Here is a 19952-nt window from a genome sequence, read left to right as displayed (position 1 = left end):
TGAACCATCTCACCAGCCCCTGGTACAGCCAGCCCCAGAAGTGCTTTTAAGAGCAGGGATCTATCCCGAGAACAAGCTGCTGAGGAACATCTCTCTCCTTGCCCTGGAGGCCACAAAGCAAGCAGTCAGGACAAAGAGTCTGTGTGTAGGACACATGCAGAGCTGAAATATTCTGTCCACTTTGGCAGCACATTTTCAGGTATCGATTGGCTTTTTGTTTGTTTGTTTTTATTGGGTTGTCCAAATTCCCTGAAGCAAGGATAAAGTATTCATTACTTTTACAGTATGGTTACCAAATTGGTTGCTCCTGAAACACGGCTATTATTCTAATGTTTGGGAAATAATTAGCCAGTTTTCGATACTTACCGTTGACAAGGTATGAAAAGTGGAGTTACAATGCATGTATTGAATGGCTCATTAACTTCTACGAGACTGCTGATCTGCTGCAAAATCTGTGCAGCCGCAGTGCCACCTTTTGGCTAAATCGCCTTTTGTGTAAATTACAACATTTCTTCCCAACAGCTGCCGGGAGTTAACTGTTTGCACACACATCGTTCTGGTAGGACGACAAGACATCCATCCTCCAACCCTACCTCTGTGGTAGAAAGAAGTACAAAAAATACATCACGGCCTTACTGATGAGTGCGTACACGTTCACTCGTCCAGCTGTGGGCAGGACCAGAAAATGTGTATCCTGAGAATTGGAGGAGCACTATTCACCAGCATGGAAACAATAAAGCATAGGATTCTTACTAAAATATGCAAAACAGAATGTGAAATTGAAGTAAGGGAAAAAGTATCTGTTGAATGAAATGTATATAAAGCGACTCCCAGTAGAGAATCATGTCTAGAGGATAGCCAGGAGTTTATTTAACTGATAACTGTTTAGCAAGTGACACGGAAAGCAATTTCAAGGCAAAGCAGAAGAGCTTCTTCTCCTTCCCTGAGGACACACCACTTAGTGAAAGCACATTGTGGGCCACACAGAGTTTTTTTGCCCTCTGCGAAGCAAAGGAAATTGCCAGGCTCCGAGAACCGTCCTGCGCACAGCACATGTCTCAGCAGTGATCTCACCACTGAGCAGCACTTTTTTCCCTTCCTTTCAGCTCCCAGGACCTAAGACCCTCACCACCAGGTGTGTGACACACACCTCAGGTGAAAACATTTCAGCACTGGGGAGGATGAGGAGGCCTTGCTGATGACAGGGAAAAAAAAAAAAAAAAAAAAAAAAAAAAAAACATTTATAAAAGAACAAACTCCAGCCACAGAAAGCTTTGTTCCACCTTATCTCATCGCTTTTCTTGTAGCAATAACTCGGGGGAATTTGGGGAAAACATTGTCTCTGCTTCATCCAATATGCAAAACGAGTTGCAGTTATCAGAGTTCAGTGGCCAAGAAGAATGTTGGGGAAAAAAGAAGTCCAGTATATATTGTGTCCACTGATCCTATTAGGTAGAACGTAATCAATCACTATTGCTGATTGAAATTCACTGCATTGACTGGCTGTCTTAAACAGTCCTGCCCAGAAACATCCTTTAATCACTTCAACTATCTTATTTCTTTGACTCACCTATAGAAAGAAGAGGTAAGGCATTAAGTCCCATCAAAGCTGGAAAAATTCCTGAAGCCTTTTCAGGACAACCATGGCAGTACAAGCTGTTTTGTATTTGTTATTCTCACGATATGAGAGTCCTGCTTTGGGGACCTGAGGGGAAGAAAATGACTTTAACATTTACAGACACGATTAACTGGAGTGTTTTGCCTCTTGATCCTTGCTGTCTGAGACTACAGAGAAACATGGTACTCCTCCTACCTGCTCTGGAAGCCCTTCTCATGCTCAGTCCTGGGAGCAGCCAGAGCAGCAGCCTGCACACCAGGAGCCATGCCAGTCGGTTTTTCGGCTTGGTTCGCAGTCAGCTCTGACTTAAGCTGTTATTTGTTCACTTCCAGCATGCAGTCAGCTAAAATTCAAGATAACATGCAAGTTCAGTTCTGGTTCAAGAAAAGTTAAAGAGAAAAACAAACAAACAAACCACAGTTCAAACCTATTTTGTGTTCAGAGTCAGTTTAACTCCCCTGCACCAGCCCTAGGCCATACTTATTTTATCTTCTTAAATAATGAGCTTGTCTTGCCTCACAATAAGGAAATTCATTCCACTCCAACATATGCTGAGTAGGCACCCTCAGAAATATTCACCTGCCCCAGCAGAACAGGCAGTTCCCTATGAGCCCCAAATTTCTCCTCTGCTCGATTTATCTTCCATTCATTATCCCACAACTTCACCACTCACTTCAGCTGACTGGCCACAGGGTCTGCAGAAAGCTCTCTACAATCAGATGCATTGCTATAGGTCTGACGTTTTTTCCCTGCTGTCCTTTGTTAAGCTTCCCTCTTCGTGGCACAGCGTCTGTCTAGAAATTTTGTCTCGTGCAGTAAAAATCTGCTGATAGAAACCTTTGTAATTAAAATGCTAATGTTGACTGCTGGCCTTGTTCTGCATGGTTATACAACCTGACCGGTTAGAAAGCAGACATACATTATTAGCATTACCTCAGAGTAACGTAAAACACAGTAGGAGAGATCTGTCACACAGAAGCAATCCTGGTTTAGTCACATTTTGTAGGACACCAAACCCAGCAAAATATATCCAAACGATACCTCGAGGTGCCATTAACTGTAGCTGCAGTAAGAATTTAAAGCTGTTCCTGATGACTGAACACTTCCATATGTATGAGAAATGAATCATTAGCATTCCTAATGAATCATTAGAAAAAATGGTGTTATCTTTTTTTATTTGGTGGTCGGTGCAGAGCACTAACAGGACAGGGCTGCTGGCTGAACCACTGGAAACACATCCCGGGGCTCCCCGCATGCATTGCGTGACTAGATCAATACCGCAGAGGGCTCTTGGAGATCCATTAATGAGGGAGGCTGAAGGAGGAGAAATGAGAGGATGACCTTCTTGGGCAATTGTGACATTTCATAGCTGTGAATCTACTCAGATCTGGAGGAATTATGTTTGCTCATTTCAAATCAAATAAGTTAGAGCAGTTGAGCCATGGTTGTGTCTGATTGCAAATTTCTTTATTTATTTTGTTTTGGTGGAATAAGAAGTATAGGATAGTCCCTGCAATGGAGTATTATTAGCAGTGTTGATAATTTCTCGCTAGATTACTAGTAATTTAAGTTTTCAGAGACAGGTGATGCCAAGGCATTTTAAGCACCATTCCTCAGTGGTGTAAAAAGAAAAGTAGAAAAAATAATTCTAATTCAATGTGCCTGGTTACCTGCCTGTGTGTAATTACATTTGAAATGGAAAGAATTTTGAAAAAGATTGTCCAAATTCTGAAAGAACCATTTAATAAACAACAAACTATGATTTTTTTCCCCTGCGTGTTAAGAATCCAAACACGAGCAAGGACTCTCAAATAACAACCAGGCATGTCACATAATTAAAACTGTCTAGTATAAGATCATAACTTGTTGAAATTCATTTTCAATCTGAAGAAACCACAAGCAATAAACATCCTATTCGTCACTGAATAGGAGTTAACCATTTAGGATATTTGTTAAATGCATTTTTATTTCAAGTGTAGTTTTAAGAAAATTTTAAAACAAGACTGGAACCATGACATGAAATACAATTACTCTTGGTTATATTCTGTGAGATTATTGGCTTGACTCTAGCTAATTGTAAAGTGATAACTGTGGGATGCAATGAAGCAGTTCCAAGACAGTCCTACGCAGATTGCTGTAAACATGCAGCTATGCAGTAGATCTGAGCTAGCTGGAATAAAAACATAAAACATTTCTCTGGACTCCTTTGGTAATGGCTGTAAACTTTGCTCTGCTGTTGTGGTGATGTAAATTACATTCGGTTTGGTAGCCAGGGAGAGCCGGCCCCTCACATCACAGGAGCACCATTGCAGTTTACACTTTTGCTGGCTGCATCAGCTCAGCCCAACAAGAAATGAGGCTGAGCAGATCCCAGAGCACACTGAACCAAAACCAGAATTCTCTACGGGGCAGTATAACAGTAAAATAATAGATTTATGACCCAAGTGAAAGAGCAGACATCGCTGCACACACCTGCATTTCAGCCAGAACTCCTTCCTCCAGCTGAGCCTACGCAATCAAGGAAACCACCAACTCCTCCAGGTCCTTAGTTCAAGGCCAGTTTAGGCTGACTGTGATTGAAATGCATCATTCCTGACAGCCAGACAGTGGGCAGCCATGTCCCCCTAAATGCTATTCCTCACTCTCTTGGGGCTGGCAGGCAAGAAGCACTCCCTTTCAAGGAGATGCTGAAATGCCCAAGGGTCTGTTTTTGGCATCCCTTCATCTCTTCCACCTTATGCCCCCCTGCCATTCTGCAGAACCTGCTACTGCAAACCACTCTCTCAGAAAGGACTGGAGAAGGACAGCCTCTCCTCTTTCTTCCCTTTAAACACACACTGAAAAAGTCCTTTTGAACAGTATTCAGTCTCAGTCATTGCTGCTGCAGGCACTTTACAGGGAAACAAAAGCATTAGAGACAATTCTGGTAACGGAGACAGCAACTCAAAGATTGCAACATCCAGCATGGGAGTATATGCTTTGATGCCCTACAACTGCAAGGCCTAGAAGAGACCATTCAGCTACTGGTTTTATTTGCAATATTTCCTATTAACACAGAATTCCTTGCACACTGTGGACACAGTCCTTCCTCTCTCCCCCTTTCTCATTTTCCATCCTTGCAGAATGAGCCTTCATAGGGGCTGACCTTAGAAACTACAGGAGAAATTGGGCTGGGACAAGAGGGGCAAAATGAGGAGAAGAGAAGAGAATGGCTTTGTGTGCTTTATCCTTGTCTCTGGTAGGAAAGAGGGAGTCAAGAAATAGGAGAAGAAGCCAGCGGATGAATAGCTCCAGGCAAAAGAGAGAAGTACCTGGCAGGGTTGCTCTGTGAAGCAGCGTGCTTTTAAAAATAATTTTTTAAACTAACATATTTGGATAGGGGTATCTGTCCCCAGAGCAACCAACAACGGAAAAACAAGTAACAATAATTTTCCATTCCAATGACCAGTGCTATAATTAGATAATAACGTTAGAAATTTAGTCTACTTTGAGGTGAAAGGTGAAAGTCATGCACACTGCCTGACAGCCACAGAAAAAAAAAGTCACTCTGGTAATCGACTATTTTTGAGGTCAGACAGATATTGCTGTAGTGGTGAAAATTCAGCAACTCTGACGAGTTATCACTGAGTGAAGGAGATAGCCTCGAGCTGAGCTCTCAAAAACCCTGTCACACCACCAGCTGGACAGACAGCCACTGCTCCCAGCCTTGGCGGCCTGGATGATGGGCATGGACCACAAGTTCCCAGCCAAAGAGTCAAAGTTGGCAAAGGGCAAGCCCCTCAGCTAATGTGAGATAACCTGTAATGCCACAGCTTGTAATACATCTTTTTCATAGCGCAAGAGGGTAAGCATGTCTTAGAAAAACATTGCATTCATTCATAAGAGAAAGAATGCCACTGGAAAAGGAATATAAAACTTACGCAACACATGACTGGAGCGCAGAGGATGTTTTTTAGCTGATCTGATGGCAGAGGCACCATAAAAATAAATATATCTGCATCCAAATTGCAGGGCTCTGAGTTTGGATCTCCCTGGTCTGGCTCCAATACTCTAGCACCATCTCACCAATCCTCAGCCCTCCCTCTTCCTCAGCCTGTGTTATGGTCCAGGCAAAAAAGAAATCCAGGTACATGGGCTGGAAAAGAACAGTGGTGTCTTCCAGTTACAAGTGGCCAGGGAAAAAGGGATGCACCAGCACCATAGCAAGCCCTAGATCATGGGATCAAATTGTTTTGAAAGAAGCCTAATTTATATTTTTTTTTGCTTTAAAAAAAGCTCATTTCTAAGCCTTAATTCAGACACCAGTTTGATTCGGCATTGTGCTACAGACTGAACAATAAAAATGCAAAGAATCCAAAATATATAATCCCATGGTCTGAGGTTCGAACTGAGACTTAGATGCCCTGTTGATGCAGGCGAGTAACCAGGGAAAATATTTTGTATCCCACACAGGCATCCCCAAACTGGTTTCATAAAAAAAGAAAAAAAAAAAAAAAAAAAAAAAAAAAAGGCGGAATTTCAGATGCAGCACTATTTTTAGTGTTTCGTAGCTAGTGGAGGTTCCTTTCACTGCTTCTGAGACTTTTGGATCATTATCCAGAGAAGTCAAACTTTCCATTTGCGTTATAGACAGAGCCTAAACAAAACGTTTCAGATTCCATTCTGGGAATAGATACTTTACTCTAAGCATTAAGGATCTGTACCCACTCTGGTACCTTTTGTTATGCTAACCCATTAGCTCTGTATTTTTGTTTTCCAATTATATTTCTGCCCTCAAAATTACAAAAATCTTTCTGAAAATAAAATAATAGTAACTGAGCACACTGCTGGGCCCACCCAGTAAAAATAGAAATGCATGTTTTGATATATCAAGCGGATTCAATTTGTGAGTACAGTTCATTATCACTCACTCTGGGGTCAAGTCAGAGGAGCACAAGGGGCTCTGCAGTATCAGACACTAATATTGTTGTGCAGTGCTCTGCTTGCATGGGGTTCATAAAACAAATGCTCAGGTTTGTTTTTTGTTTGTTTTTCCCTCTGCAGAGGAGGGTGCTGGCATCGAGGCTTGGCACATGTGGCAGATCCAAAGAGCACCTGCCTGCAAGTGTCATGAACTGCAGCAACACAGGCATAAGCTACTGCATCCATCCCGCTCCTGCAGGGCTTGTATGGGTGGTTGCCAGCCCCAAAACAGGCACATAGCATCAGCAGTGAGGCCAGAGCATCTGCTCCACCACACCTTCTGAGGTGCTTGTGCTGCTGCACAAACATCTGCCCACATGTTGATTTCTTTGATTATTGAAGGGGGCACCCATACAGACTAGATCTGCAATCAGTCTGAAGTACAAATGCCCTATTTTCACCACTCAACTTGGAGCCCAATCTTTCTATAAAGTTTACAGAGAGCAGCTGGCACCTCCAGAGGGCAATCCAGAGCATATAAATACGTGGCAGCTGGGCTCTTATTTGGGGAGTGCGGAATTTTTCTCTGACGGTGCTCATCTCTCCATCTAGGGAGGTGACAGTGAGCCTATCACAGGCCCCTATAGGCAGAAGGGGTGGTAATTACAGCAGACTGCCAGGAACCCCAGCTGATTCACAGTAGCATCTATTGCCATAATGTTTTCCATCATTATAGAGCCCAAATACCTGACATTGAGCTGTGCAAATACCTCATTTTCATCCTTGTCTTTCTTTGATTTGATCTTGTCTTTCTTTCTTTTATTTTCCTAGCTGGAAAATCAGCACATCTGCCACAAAAAAACTGCAACAGTGGAGGACAACAGGTTTTGATCAGCCCACATCAAAATACACAATTAGTTTTGACATTAAGGGAATTCCTGAATTTAGAGCCAGCTTTCCTATTATGGAAACCTCAGCTCTGTGGTATAGCATTATCTAAGTGTGTATTTTGTCTGGATAAACAGGGTGATTATTGTAATTTTTGAAAAACTATGCATGGACATTTGGAAGACTGCAAATGGTCAACATCCCACTTATGAATCTCATCATGTAATTCACATTCAATTCCTCTTCATATTCAGAAAAATCCCAAGTGATTATGAAGATCACAGTCACATTTTAACTAAATATCAGTTGTATTATTCTGTAATCAAGACAAACAGGTTGCTTGTACCTTTTGGCCTTGACCTGGGGCTCATGCCTCTAGCACTACAGTGAGATATCTGACCGATACATTTACTCTGAAGTGAATGAGTCCATTCAAATCTCACACAGATTGGAGGCAGAACTGAGTTTTACTGTTCTTGGGACAAGGAAGAAAGATCTGCTCCTTTCCTTAGGATGCGGATGCCCTTAACTCCTCATGTCCCTTACACATGCAAGCATACCTGAGAAGGAAGTCTTTCCTCTTTTTCCAATCCCTTCTACGTATCTGCAAAATACTCACAAGTTGCTTTGCAGTGGTTACATTTCAGGCTGTTCTCCTTTCCCTATTTTTCATACCCTTATCAAAGTGGCTTCTGTTCATTTGCAGAGTACGGAACTGAAACCTATGGGGGAGGATAAGAACTCTTTGGCTGGGATTAAATTTTTTAACAAACATATGGTGCATGTCTTTTTGCAGATGAAAACATGCTAGATAAGAAGAATGGTCATCAGTTTCTATTTCAAGAAATGTTTTCCCTTATTTTTTTTCCTGTCTGCTTTGTTTTTAAGTTTCTCCTTTACAAAGAGAAGCTTTTACAAAAACATTAATCAAGCAGCGCATTGTAGAACTTAAAACAGCACAAAAAGCTGTGAAATGACGCTAAAGCATCTTTCAATAATAAAGCAGCTATTACCAGTATAAAAATCATGGCTGGTATAGTTATTAAACCACAGTTGTGGGGAAAATGCCTTGGGCTTAATTCAGGTCTCCCATTTAAGCACACACTTTCAAAGCACTCTAAAAATAGGAGGCGAATTCCCTATGTCCCATGTTTGGTTTGTACTTTCCCTGCACACAGGCTTGGAGTATTTAGTGAAATGCATGTTTCTAAATTAGTGCAGAGCTTGCAGATCCCAGGGTTTACTCTTACCTGAGAGTAAGAAAGTCAGGATCAGCATACTCAAGGCTGAAGACCAATTATTACAAGCCAATTCTTCCCTCATGAACAAACTGATCAAGCACTTGCAGTCCTTTTGCGTGTCAGTATGAAATAAATACCACCTGAGTGCTATTGCATATCTAGGAGGGGAACACACCATTCCTCACCTCTGCCATGATCTGGCTCATTTGCGTTGGACAGGACAGGGTTTGCTTCAGGTAGGTGTCTCTGAGTGTCCCCTCTTCTGTACTCAAATGCAGATTTGCAGCTAACGCCCACCTAAGTGCAGGTGCCAACCATTAAGGCACATGGGTAGCACATGGGAAGGAGGAGTGTCTTCAAGCCAGAGTTCAATCTCCAAACAAACAGCTCTGGGCAGTTGTGCCTATCCACAGTAAGCTGCTGTGACAAGGCACAAAAGATGCTGATGTGACCAGAAGTCATACTGTACCAGCCATATTTGTACCAGGGCTGCAAAATCCAGGGTTACAGTAAGGGCTACATTTATATTCCTGAAGAACTTTTACTCAGAGACCATCTAGTCAAGATCACAAGACAGGAATGGTTTAGCCTTGACATCACTGGGTAATTCTAAAATGGAAAAGGGTTTGTTGTTTTTCTCCTTCCCTCAGAGAATTATTCTCAATATTTTTAAGGAACTGTCATTTCCTGTAAAATAATGTTTATGGTGGCAGGCTCTCAGTCTTTCTGGTATTATTTTTTTATTATTTTTTTTTTCACAGGGTTATTATTTATTGTAGCTGTTCTTTGTTCTCTTTTCTGACTTGGGGACACAGGGCTGCCCCATGCTTTTTAAAACTGCACAGATTTTACAGTAGAGTGGCTCTGAGTCACTTCAATCTATTTTAATAGATGCTGAAAATGCCATCAAACCCTGGTGTCCATTTAAAGAGATTGAAGTATGAACATCAAAGGAAAAGGACTTTGCCTCTTTCCATGCACTTATCCCCATCTCACCATCCCCCCCCCCCCCAAAAAAAAAAAAAAAAAGCATCAAGCATTCCAGCAGCCGTGACACCAGAATACCCTCTGTGAAATGATATTAGCTGCCTTTCAGGTGTGTTGTTTTTTTCTTAGACGTTCCCATAGCCACCCCACATCCTGATCACCATTAGGCCCATGCAGATGGGAAGTGTTCAAGTCACACACCATTCACAATTACAGTATATATACATAGTGATGCTGAGGATGCTGACATTACATCACAGATTCTTAGCATCACGTGGCTTAGTTCCATCTCTGCCTCCTATCTTCTGGATGAAGCTGCTGCCTTGTTGTAAACATAAGGCAATAGCACAACATCAGAATTTAGATCCAGATCTAAATTTGCCTGAAGGAAATTGAACCAGCATGCAGAGTTAATTCTGACCAGAAACCAACAGAATAAATGAGCATGTTTCTGAGAATAAGGAAACCATCTCGGCATTTGGGAATCTTCTGGGCTGCAAAAGGAGCAAAAGGAAATCATTTGACCTGTTCATCGTTCTCATTAGGAAAGCACTTTCCAATGGCTGTAGAAAATTGTCAGAATCACTTGTGGTGGCAAAACGTGTACAATTTGGTAATGCAGTTTTGCGGTCACCACAAGGAAATCCCATGTCAACAATGACTTCAGGGAACGGCTTATGCCTCAAAGAGATGAAAGAAAGGAATGAAAGCCTCGAGTTCTGCCCATGCCCCAGGAGATAAAAAAAATCACCAAAAGCATATTGTGACCAGCGACATACTGGGGCCAAGACATCGAGTGCGTTGGGTTGCAAAAGGTGCTGACAACATCTCTCCAGAAAGCGGAGTCAGGGAGAACACAGGCATAATATTCAGCTAGGTTTTCACTAGGAAACGCAGAGACAGCAGGCAGCATTCTCCCACATTCCCTCTGCTCTCTCTCACAGACACTTCCTTTGTCTGTACCAGCTGGGTTATTAACAGTATATTGTTTTTCATTCCACTTCTCCTCCCTTTGGGCTTCCTATACTTCTGGTCACAGAGAAGAAGGTAAATAAACCTTTTTAATTATATAGTCTGTCAGAATTTTTCCACGCTCACCCAATTTATTACATTTTTTGGTTCTTCAAATTTATTTTTAACCCCCCTTTCCCTTGCACTTAGCATTTTTCACTTCGTAAGTGAAAAAGTAAGTACCAATAGAAAAGAACAAAAGTAAGTACCAATAGAAAAGAACACAATCCATTCCCTGCAGAAACCCAGAAACAATTCTTTCAAGACACATTTTACGAGAATGTCTATTTTTTCCTTTGTATAGAGGAACTAATATTTCTACAGACCTGAGAAGTGGTCCAGAAGAGGCAGATATTTAGCCTTACCTTCCAGCTGTGCAAAATATTGTAGTTTTCACATCAGAGAAACAAATGCTTGGGTTACTTGTCGGATGACTTTCACAGAAGTAGAAAATCTATTTCTTACTTTCCAAGTGGACTTAAAATGTCACTAAGTTTAAACAGTTGATACTCCACAGACCAAATTCTGAATACAGAGGGAAAATATAATATGGTGTATTAGCTTCCAGACTAGCATTACTTCAGCTTTTTGAGCTAAGTTGAATTGGTGCTGAAATGTGTATTGCTGTATGACTGGAGAAAAACAACAATCCTAGCCTTGGGGCATTTTAAACATAGGCTGTGGAGTCAACTAACATAATAAGCACAAAGACAGTTTCTGTGCTAAACAAGAAATGGATTCCTTATTTGTAAGCATAATAGCTCTGATTTAGGCAAGATCAAATAGTAGGTCCCTTCTAGATGTATGTGCATGCATATTTTCATTTGTTACATCCAGTTTTGGTTAACTCCTTCTGTGGTTACCCTTCCCTAAAACCACCTCTTCTTGTTTGACCTACTGTACTGCCAGAGACTCAACCCTGTCTGTTTCACTCTCACCCACAGACACTTGGGAACACAACAAATCCTGGGCTACTGCTCTTGTTAATTCACTTTTCTGAGCCCTTTCAGGCTTTTTCACAAGGAAAAAGCAAACAGTGGAGAGAAATTGTTAACAAATGGAGATATCCAGTGGTTTATAGTTCAGTTCTCACAAACAACCTGGCCGCTGAGAGAAGAATAATGTTTAGCGTGCAAGAAAATTCTTGGAGAATGAGAAATTTAACATATTTTCAAGCAGTGTGAAAGAGCAGCTTTTCTCCTTTGGGGAAGAATATATAATCTTTTTGTAAAATCCTGATTTCATTTATATATACATGTATATATAATATTATTGAAATTTATACTTCTCCTGGTTGTATGCATATATATATTATTATAATAGTCTGAAAAAGTGATAACCTCCCCATATATTTTAAAATTCACCTAATAAAACAAGAGCTTACTGCTGCTAGCAGTGGTTAGGCCAACAATCTTATGACTGCATTAAGTATCAAAGATGATTTCGTGGTCCTCCTTCCTGCTTCCCTCCTCCTGGAGAGGCTGTTTGGCTATGGAGCCAAGGGCAATTCCCCCCCCCCCCCCCCCCCTCTAGAAACACGCTTACAAAGCCCAGCTCTCAGACTGATCCCACTCCTACCTTACTGTCAGCACTCCTGCCTGTACCCAACAAAATATTGCTTTTGGCTAGAAGCAGGAGGCAATGGAGGCTGAAAGCACCAGCCTACTCCTCTCCCTAAGGCCTTGGCATGCCTTTTCCTGCACAGTGTTCCCTATAACCACAGAGGGCAGAAGGAGTGACAGGGGGCTGCAAGTGCTTTTTTTTTAAATTACTTGTGAGTCTGCTTTGGTCTCCCTGCCCAAAGCTGCCTGGGATAATTGCTCCAGCATGGCTCTGAGGCCCAGCTCTGCCTGTGGTCACAAACAAGTGGTCCCCACGTGCCCCACTCCCTGCTCCCTGCCAGCCCGCAGCAGGCACTCCCTTCATTCTCAGTCTCAGCCTGCTGCACATTTCAAGACTTTTGCCAGAAGGGGCTAAGAGGCAGAAGATCACAGGCTGCTTACTCTGGTGTTCATAAGCCTGCATTTGGATACGAAAAAGGATCAGTAAGATCAGGAGCATCATTCTCAAGTGAAAATGAGCTCATTACATATATTGCCAGTCTTAACACATGCAAGAGATGTGCATGTGGCTTCACCCACCGATTTCAGAAGTGCTCATTCTGCTACTTCACGTATTGCTGGCCTTAGCCATGATGTCTGTGATTGCACAAGGCAACTTCCTACCCACCACTGGCATGGAAGGAAACAGATGCTCAGTGTGGTGGCAGACCCCTCCATGGCCAGGCAGAAGTGGAGGGAGCCTGAGCACTTACAGCACCCTCTACCAGAAACTATGGACTCACCCCTGAGAAGGCTTTCTGGGGCTGACAGTAGCAGGAAGGAAGATACTAGCCTAGCCATGATAGCAAGGAGAAGGGCCTCAACTGCTGATAAAACAGGAAAAAAAAAAAACAAACCAGGCATTTCCCCAAATGTCACATGGGTGACACCAGCAACCTTCATTCAGAGCCTGAATGCAGTCGCAGAGTTGCATAAAATAAATCTCTTCAAGATGAAAAGTTGTCCTACTCTTTAGAGGAGACCTCCCCCTCCAAGGGCCCAGGTATCTGCTATAAGTGCTATAGGCCGGCAGCGCTGTGGCCACCAAACACATGATCAAATAGGTTATTGTTGTGCCCATTGGAGCAGACTATAGAGAATTCACTGAATTTTTGGCTTTAGCCAAAAATTTAGTCTTTCGGTGGAGGAGGAGGAGGAGAATGGCGGTGAATAAAAAATGTCTTGGAAACCAACTGGCTCAATAAGAAGAGCCTTGTAGGAGGCTTAGAGTAGCTTATGCTCAGCGCTTGATTCTCCCCCTCTGCTGAATAATTTGACTGCAGAGCCCTTCCTGCGTGGTCAGGAATGAAATGCCGCTGCTGCCAGGCAGCCTGGGGGCCAGCCAGCTCCTACCCTGGCCTTCCCAGGTTAAGAAGGCTGCAGGAGGCCTTCTGCTGCTTGGGTCCATTTTTAGAACAGGGGCTCTGCTTGCTGTCAGCGTCAGTGGGACGTATCTGGATTGTCAACAGGCAAGAAGATAACGTGCACTAACACCTTGCTCTTGTGGCACACACATGAATTTCTGTGGTGAAGTTCTTAATTTGAGGAACATTGAGAATGAATATAACAATTCCCTCCTCATGAGAAGAATCCTCATGTGAAGATGGACTTTAAAAACAATCAACCACACTGGGGATTCAGCTGTCTTCATGTACTGTTGTGTAAAAACACATACACACAGTAACAATTTTGAGGCCTTTACTCTCCCTTTTACATTTTTGATTTCCTCAAGTAAGCAATAAAACCCAGAAAACAGGTAGTTTTTCAGAACAACAAAAACAACAGGAGAAAGAGAAGTCATATTGTACCTATAAACTTGACATGAGACTAAGAATAAGCATGCTGTCAGTGCCCACCGAAAACCGAGTCCTAAGAAGAATGAGTTTATTACATACAGTGGTCAGTTCTCAGTAGTCCTTCGAGGCAAAGGTTTGGCAGGTGCTTACCTTGGGGAATTTGTCACCTTCACATGGGTGGAGACACCCAAGGTAAATCCAGGGCATCCATAGCAGTCCTACTAATATAGAACTGTGATTGTGCACAAAGAATACCTAGGTAGTGAAATCTGTCTTCACTGAGCTGCACAGGGACATAACAAAATAAAACCTAAAGCCTGCAGGTGAAATTATGCCATCACTGTAAACAACTTCTGTTCATAGTTGGCTGTTCAGGTATCTAATTTTAACTATTAAAAACTTTCCTATATCTGCTCTTAGGATACAGACAGAATCTGATGTCATTGCACCTAAGGAGCTGCACTAGGAAAACAAACACTCTTTCAACAAGTTGTAAGAGCCTCCAGCTGCCAATTATCAGGCTGAATCAATATAAATTAAGCACTGCCATTTCAGTCAATGCAGAAATGCACAATAATCCTGTCTCTGCAGGATAGCTTTGGTGCTAGGCTGTTGAAGCGTATGTCATACTTAGAGCACTCTACATCCTGAAATTCCCTAACTTCAGCGTCTCTTTTGAACTCACAAGTTGTAAGTGAAACCAACAAAAAGCTCTATTAAACATTATCCTTACCTAATTGAATATATTAGTTGTACACAGCAATTACGTTCTCCTTTTTACAGCACAGTAAAGCACTTATGGTACAATAAAATCTACCACACAGCGCTCAACAGCCCAGTGTGTTGAGCAATTCAGGTTTTAGTGCCTTGTGTAGGTTAGGAATTGATTTTAATTGCCTGGAATAAATCATACAGTCCTACTGTAGAGACCCTAGCTATTTCACAGACAGGGCTGGTTTTAAAACCCATATATTCATGAGGAATAAGAGGGAAGCAGGACAAAAAGAAAATCACATTCTAAAAATTTACTTTTGAGAAAGACAGATTTGAATGCTGTGCACGTTAGTCAATTGTTAGTACAAATGTTAGTACAATTATCACAAGCACACCAGTAAAGAAACCTTTCTACATCACCACTAAACCTGTTAGACACTGCAATTGTTTAATGAACAACTTATGACAAACTTGACAAACTATGAGATGTAAAGCAAATTTGTAGCAGAGATAGAAATTTCTTGTTTACACATCCATCCTGCACTCTCTGCCCATTACAGACATAAATAATACCTGCAAGCATTTTGCACGTATGTTTGGATTTAGAAAGTGTGTAAGATAGAAGCATTCTCTCAAGAAGCCTGGTTCTCATTTGTAGATATTCAGTGCCAACATAGATTAATCATTTGTCTTAGTATTAACTTAAATAAAATAAAAACAGAACCTAAAATAAAACCAAAATACCCTGTCATTAAAAAAAAAAAAAAAAAAAAAAAAAAAAAAGTATGCAAAGTTGAAAATGCACTTGAAGCTATTGCTCTAACTATTAAATTTTTTTATCAAATTTTTACCTCCAGAAAAAAATATCACCATTTCAAAGGGGGCAATTGAAGAGGAAATGGCCTACACATAATTGTGAGCAACCACCTATCTTATGCATTAATGGTGATACCTTTCTTCCTCTACACGAACACAGCTGTTCCTGAGGAATGGGCAGACTAGGAGAAAGAGATTTGCACCTTGTGTCTTCAAACAGCTACATCCCAAATCTAGGTCCACTCAATATTGATTTGCCTTTTGTACAAATATTGGTCCTGACACTTAACTTCTGCAGGAGTAAACTAGATGTCTTCAGCACGGCTACATTTTGATGTCTCATGATAATTTGCCTGAGGCAGAAGCAGAGGACAAGCACTCAGATACAAGGGAAATGACTTTAATGTAAGAGTCAAAAGCAACATGCAGCATGATAGATATCTTGATTTAGTTACCAGAATTCAAAGTTATAAGCAAAGGCTCAAAGCCTTTTTTATGTAAACAGGATAAACATAATTCAGTAGTAGTACCACTAATAATAATAATAATATGCAGATGAAAAAATCATTTACATGCAATTAATTCCACAAGTTTGCCACTTAATGACTTAATGTTTAATTATTGCTCTCAGAATTGTTAAGACCTTTTGTTTTCATTATTAGACTATCAGCTGCACACTTATCAAGTCTGGAAAGGCTGGGTCATCATTTTAAAACCACATTATACAAGGGAAAGTTAACCACCACATGCAAACTGGCTTTTAAAGTTCATGGTGCTGTTATAAAGGTCATGGTGATACTTAGTGAAAATTGAATCACGCAGTAGTCGATACAAAAAAACATATTGTCTTCCTTCAATAAGGAGCTTTTAATGCTGTGCCAGTTTATTTACCATCAAACTCTGCAAAGTCAGCAAGCTAATAAAGAATTTAGGATTTATGGCCCCTTTAATTCAGCATAGAAAAAATAGCCAGAAAGTGACAGACTAATAGGCCAATTATCTGAGGAATATTTTGTTTATTTGGCAGAAATTACAAGGAGATGCATAATAAAAATACCTTCAGTAACCAATTTATTTCTACATTAAAATAAACTCATTCACAACTACTGTGCTACAGAAAGTACCATTAAAATGTTCAAAGTTCCACCCTGATGCCAAACAAAAACGCTTTACCAGGGCAATATACAATATTAATATTGTTTTATGGTCAATTTATGTCTAGACACAAGCAATAAGGTGGAAGGATACTACAAAAAATTACAGCTTCTATACAGGAAATAGGAACAAAGCCCCAAAGGATTGTATTTGCATTTGTCTTATTCCAGATTTAGAAATTATTATTTTTTCTCTTATAAGTATGGCTCTAAAATATTAGCTGTTTTCTTTGCCTAAATGAGCAGTGGATAGGGAATAGTCTGACAGGTTTTTTATTAAAAATTCTCAGATTTTATATATATATGTATATATATATATTTTTTTTATTAGACAGCAAAACTTAATTGTACTGCACTTCATACTGGATAACAAATGAACTTCATGAAACTAACCTAAAGTGTTCATAAATCCCAACTGATTAACATAATGTAAATTTAGAAGTTTAAATTCTGTTGAAAATTAAAGAAATGCAGGCCACAAAGTCTCTGAGTCTCTCATGTGGGTATCCCCAGATTTTCTGATGCCACAGACTTTGCAATGAGTCATAAAATAAAGCACAAGCCCTGTTGTTTTTTTGTTTTGTTTTGTTTTTCATGTATTTATTTTTTAGAGCATTTATGCATTAATATTCATAGGAAAACATGACAGAGCCCTTTCCCTTATGAAAGAAAATAATAAATCCCCAATATATATTTCACAGATAATTAATCCAACACATTATCTCCTCTGGGCATTGACATTACTAAAAAAATATATAGATAAGGAGGTAGTAACTGCACAATTCCCTTAGTAGGTCATGGGAAAAATGTGTTTAGAAAACAATACTTTATTCTCAGGCCTTTCTGAAATGACCAGTGACTCTGAATGCACTAATCTGGGGCATTTATTACCATTTAGACATAAGGGTTTTGATTGTTGGATAATGTCCTCTTCACTTTCTAAAATCCAAGATTCTTCAAGATTGCAGAAAAAGGACATTCAGAAATTAAGAAATATGCATCACTTTTCAACTTCTTGGCTTAAAGATTTCAGTTTTAATTGGGCAAAGAAGACAAAAATGAACTCATTCCAGTGGCCACCCCATAGCCCTTAGACCTAGCTTGTTACCATGTACAAGAATTCAGGAAATCAAGACATTTGGTTCTTAGCAAATTACCACAGTCAACTCTTTAAAATAAAATAAAATAAAATAAAATAAAATAAAATAAAATAAAATAATAAAATAAAATAAAATAAAATAAAATAAAATAAAATAAAATAAAATAAAATAAAATAAAATAAAATAAATAGTAACTTGTTTTCCTCTAAGAACTCAAATTTTGGACTAGTTTCATTAGTGGCTGAAGTGCAGTAACCTGTACTGTCCTGTTCAAACTGTGTTCCTTGGAGCTCCTTTTAGTCTCAAGATTTTTTAATTTTATTTAATATTTTTCTTGCTTAAAGGAAATAACCACATAGGCTTAAAGAAAATGTTAATGCTAAATTTGTCTCATTTTTAGTGGAATCTGAGAAAATGCAAGCAGACAGGGAACTATACAGGGTCACAGTTTTGTTCTATGTTTTTTTTACAACACTTGTGGTTAATGGAGAAGGTTAAAAGAATTATTCTTGTGGTTTAAAAAGAATGAATCAAACTATCCTTTCATTGTGCCTTAACTGTAGGAATAATGTACAGAAATGTGACAAAGTGATCCCCTACTAAAACTGTTGTTTCATAGCTTTATTTTCCACTTTCATGTGTCTGCAATAAAGTCATTTTTTGTGAGGAAACAGAGCCATGCTGTCATTAATCTAGGGTTACTTCATAGTTACTTCTAGCGTGCTTTGTAGGTGGGACAAACAATTTCTGGCTTATTTCTCACAGTTGCAAATTTTTTACTATCCATAGGTCACAAAAGGTTAGGTGAACTTTTGGGGATCATCTAGGCCAGCCCTCAGGACCAGGGCCAAATCTGATATGGATTATCAGGACAGACGTTAATACTAGAACTGCCACAGCAGAGTGAAGAGGAAGGTAGGAAGTGCTTCAAAAATACGAAGCAATGATCTTATGTGTTCAGCCTGAATCTGATGTACAATGCAAACACAATAATGAGTATTATTCATTTGGATATAGCAAAGCATAAAACAAAACAAAACAACAAAAAAAAGTCATAATTATGCCATATAATGTATCCTTGCTAACTATAAAACTGAATCCTCTTTCTTTGACTTTTATATCCTGCCTTGTACACACATGTGCTAATGTTACCTACTAAGCACTCTTTTGTTGTCTGTGACCAGCTCTTTGGTACACCATGCAGCAACCTCATCCACTTTGTATGGCTCACCGTAGCCCAGTTCCACTGAAGCAGCAGAAGGTACAGCAAGGAAATCCATGGGACAGGATGTAGGCACAGAAATGAAAGTAGTTTTCTTGAGAACCCATAGAAACATAATGGAATGAGATGGAAGCATTCCTCAATTTATACAAAACCCTCCTGTTGTTACACTAACAGATGCCCATTGTGTCTTTCAGTACAGCCATTGTCTTCCTTTTCCCATAGCAAAATGTTTGATTATGTTATTCTGCAAACAACGTGTGAATCTGGTGATTTACAACTACAGGTGGAATCACCAACCTCTTTCTTGAAAAGACTACATAAGATTTAAATCTCTAAGCAAAGGTACTGAGTAATTTCCCAGACTAAGTCCATATAGTCATCAGTGAGGAAGGATGGGAGACAGGGCTGACATGCACAGCTTCAGTAATCCAAAACTTTCAATAAGCACACTTTCCAGTAAGCACCAGCTCCAGAAAGGACTTTTACAGTGTGTGGAAAGGGTGTAAGTACTTTAACCACTGAATAGCTGTAATTATATTTATGAAGGAAAGACTCCACAAAGGGGAAACAGAAAGATAGAGATGCCTTTCATCAATGCATTTTTATGTGCAATCATTTAACAATGAGCCCATGCAAAAATGCCTTACAATGAAATCTTTTAAAGGATTTAAGGATTTTCTCCTTGAATTCAGGTGGGCAGTTCTGCCTTTGCCCAGAGACAGGAGAAAGCAGAGCTCAGTCCTGCAAGTGCCAGATGCTGGTGAGGGAGAAACCCCTCAGCTTCTTGTCACTCCTCTGTGCTTGGGAGGCAGGCGAACTGCGGGACTGCCGCCAAAATAGAGCGGTCCTCAGCAATGTGACTACTGTCATGGCTAGAAACCAGGCAGCATCTTGGCAAG

General features: G+C 40.3%; 1 long non-coding RNA gene across 1 annotated transcript; it reads right to left on the bottom strand.

The window, feature by feature from the left end:
- Positions 1-790: 790 nt before the first annotated feature.
- Positions 791-9074, bottom strand: LOC110351583 (uncharacterized). Its single transcript, XR_002399200.4, has 4 exons — positions 8835-9074; positions 1814-1961; positions 1571-1705; positions 791-1445 (listed from the first exon to the last, which is right to left on the bottom strand). It is a non-coding gene; the product is annotated as an uncharacterized lncRNA (long non-coding RNA).
- Between the last annotated feature and the right edge of the window lie 10878 nt (positions 9075-19952).

This window comes from Anas platyrhynchos, chromosome 2 (genome assembly GCF_047663525.1).
Source record: "Anas platyrhynchos isolate ZD024472 breed Pekin duck chromosome 2, IASCAAS_PekinDuck_T2T, whole genome shotgun sequence".
Classification (NCBI taxonomy): domain Eukaryota; kingdom Metazoa; phylum Chordata; class Aves; order Anseriformes; family Anatidae; genus Anas; species Anas platyrhynchos.
This window is presented reverse-complemented; position numbering and strand designations above follow the sequence as displayed.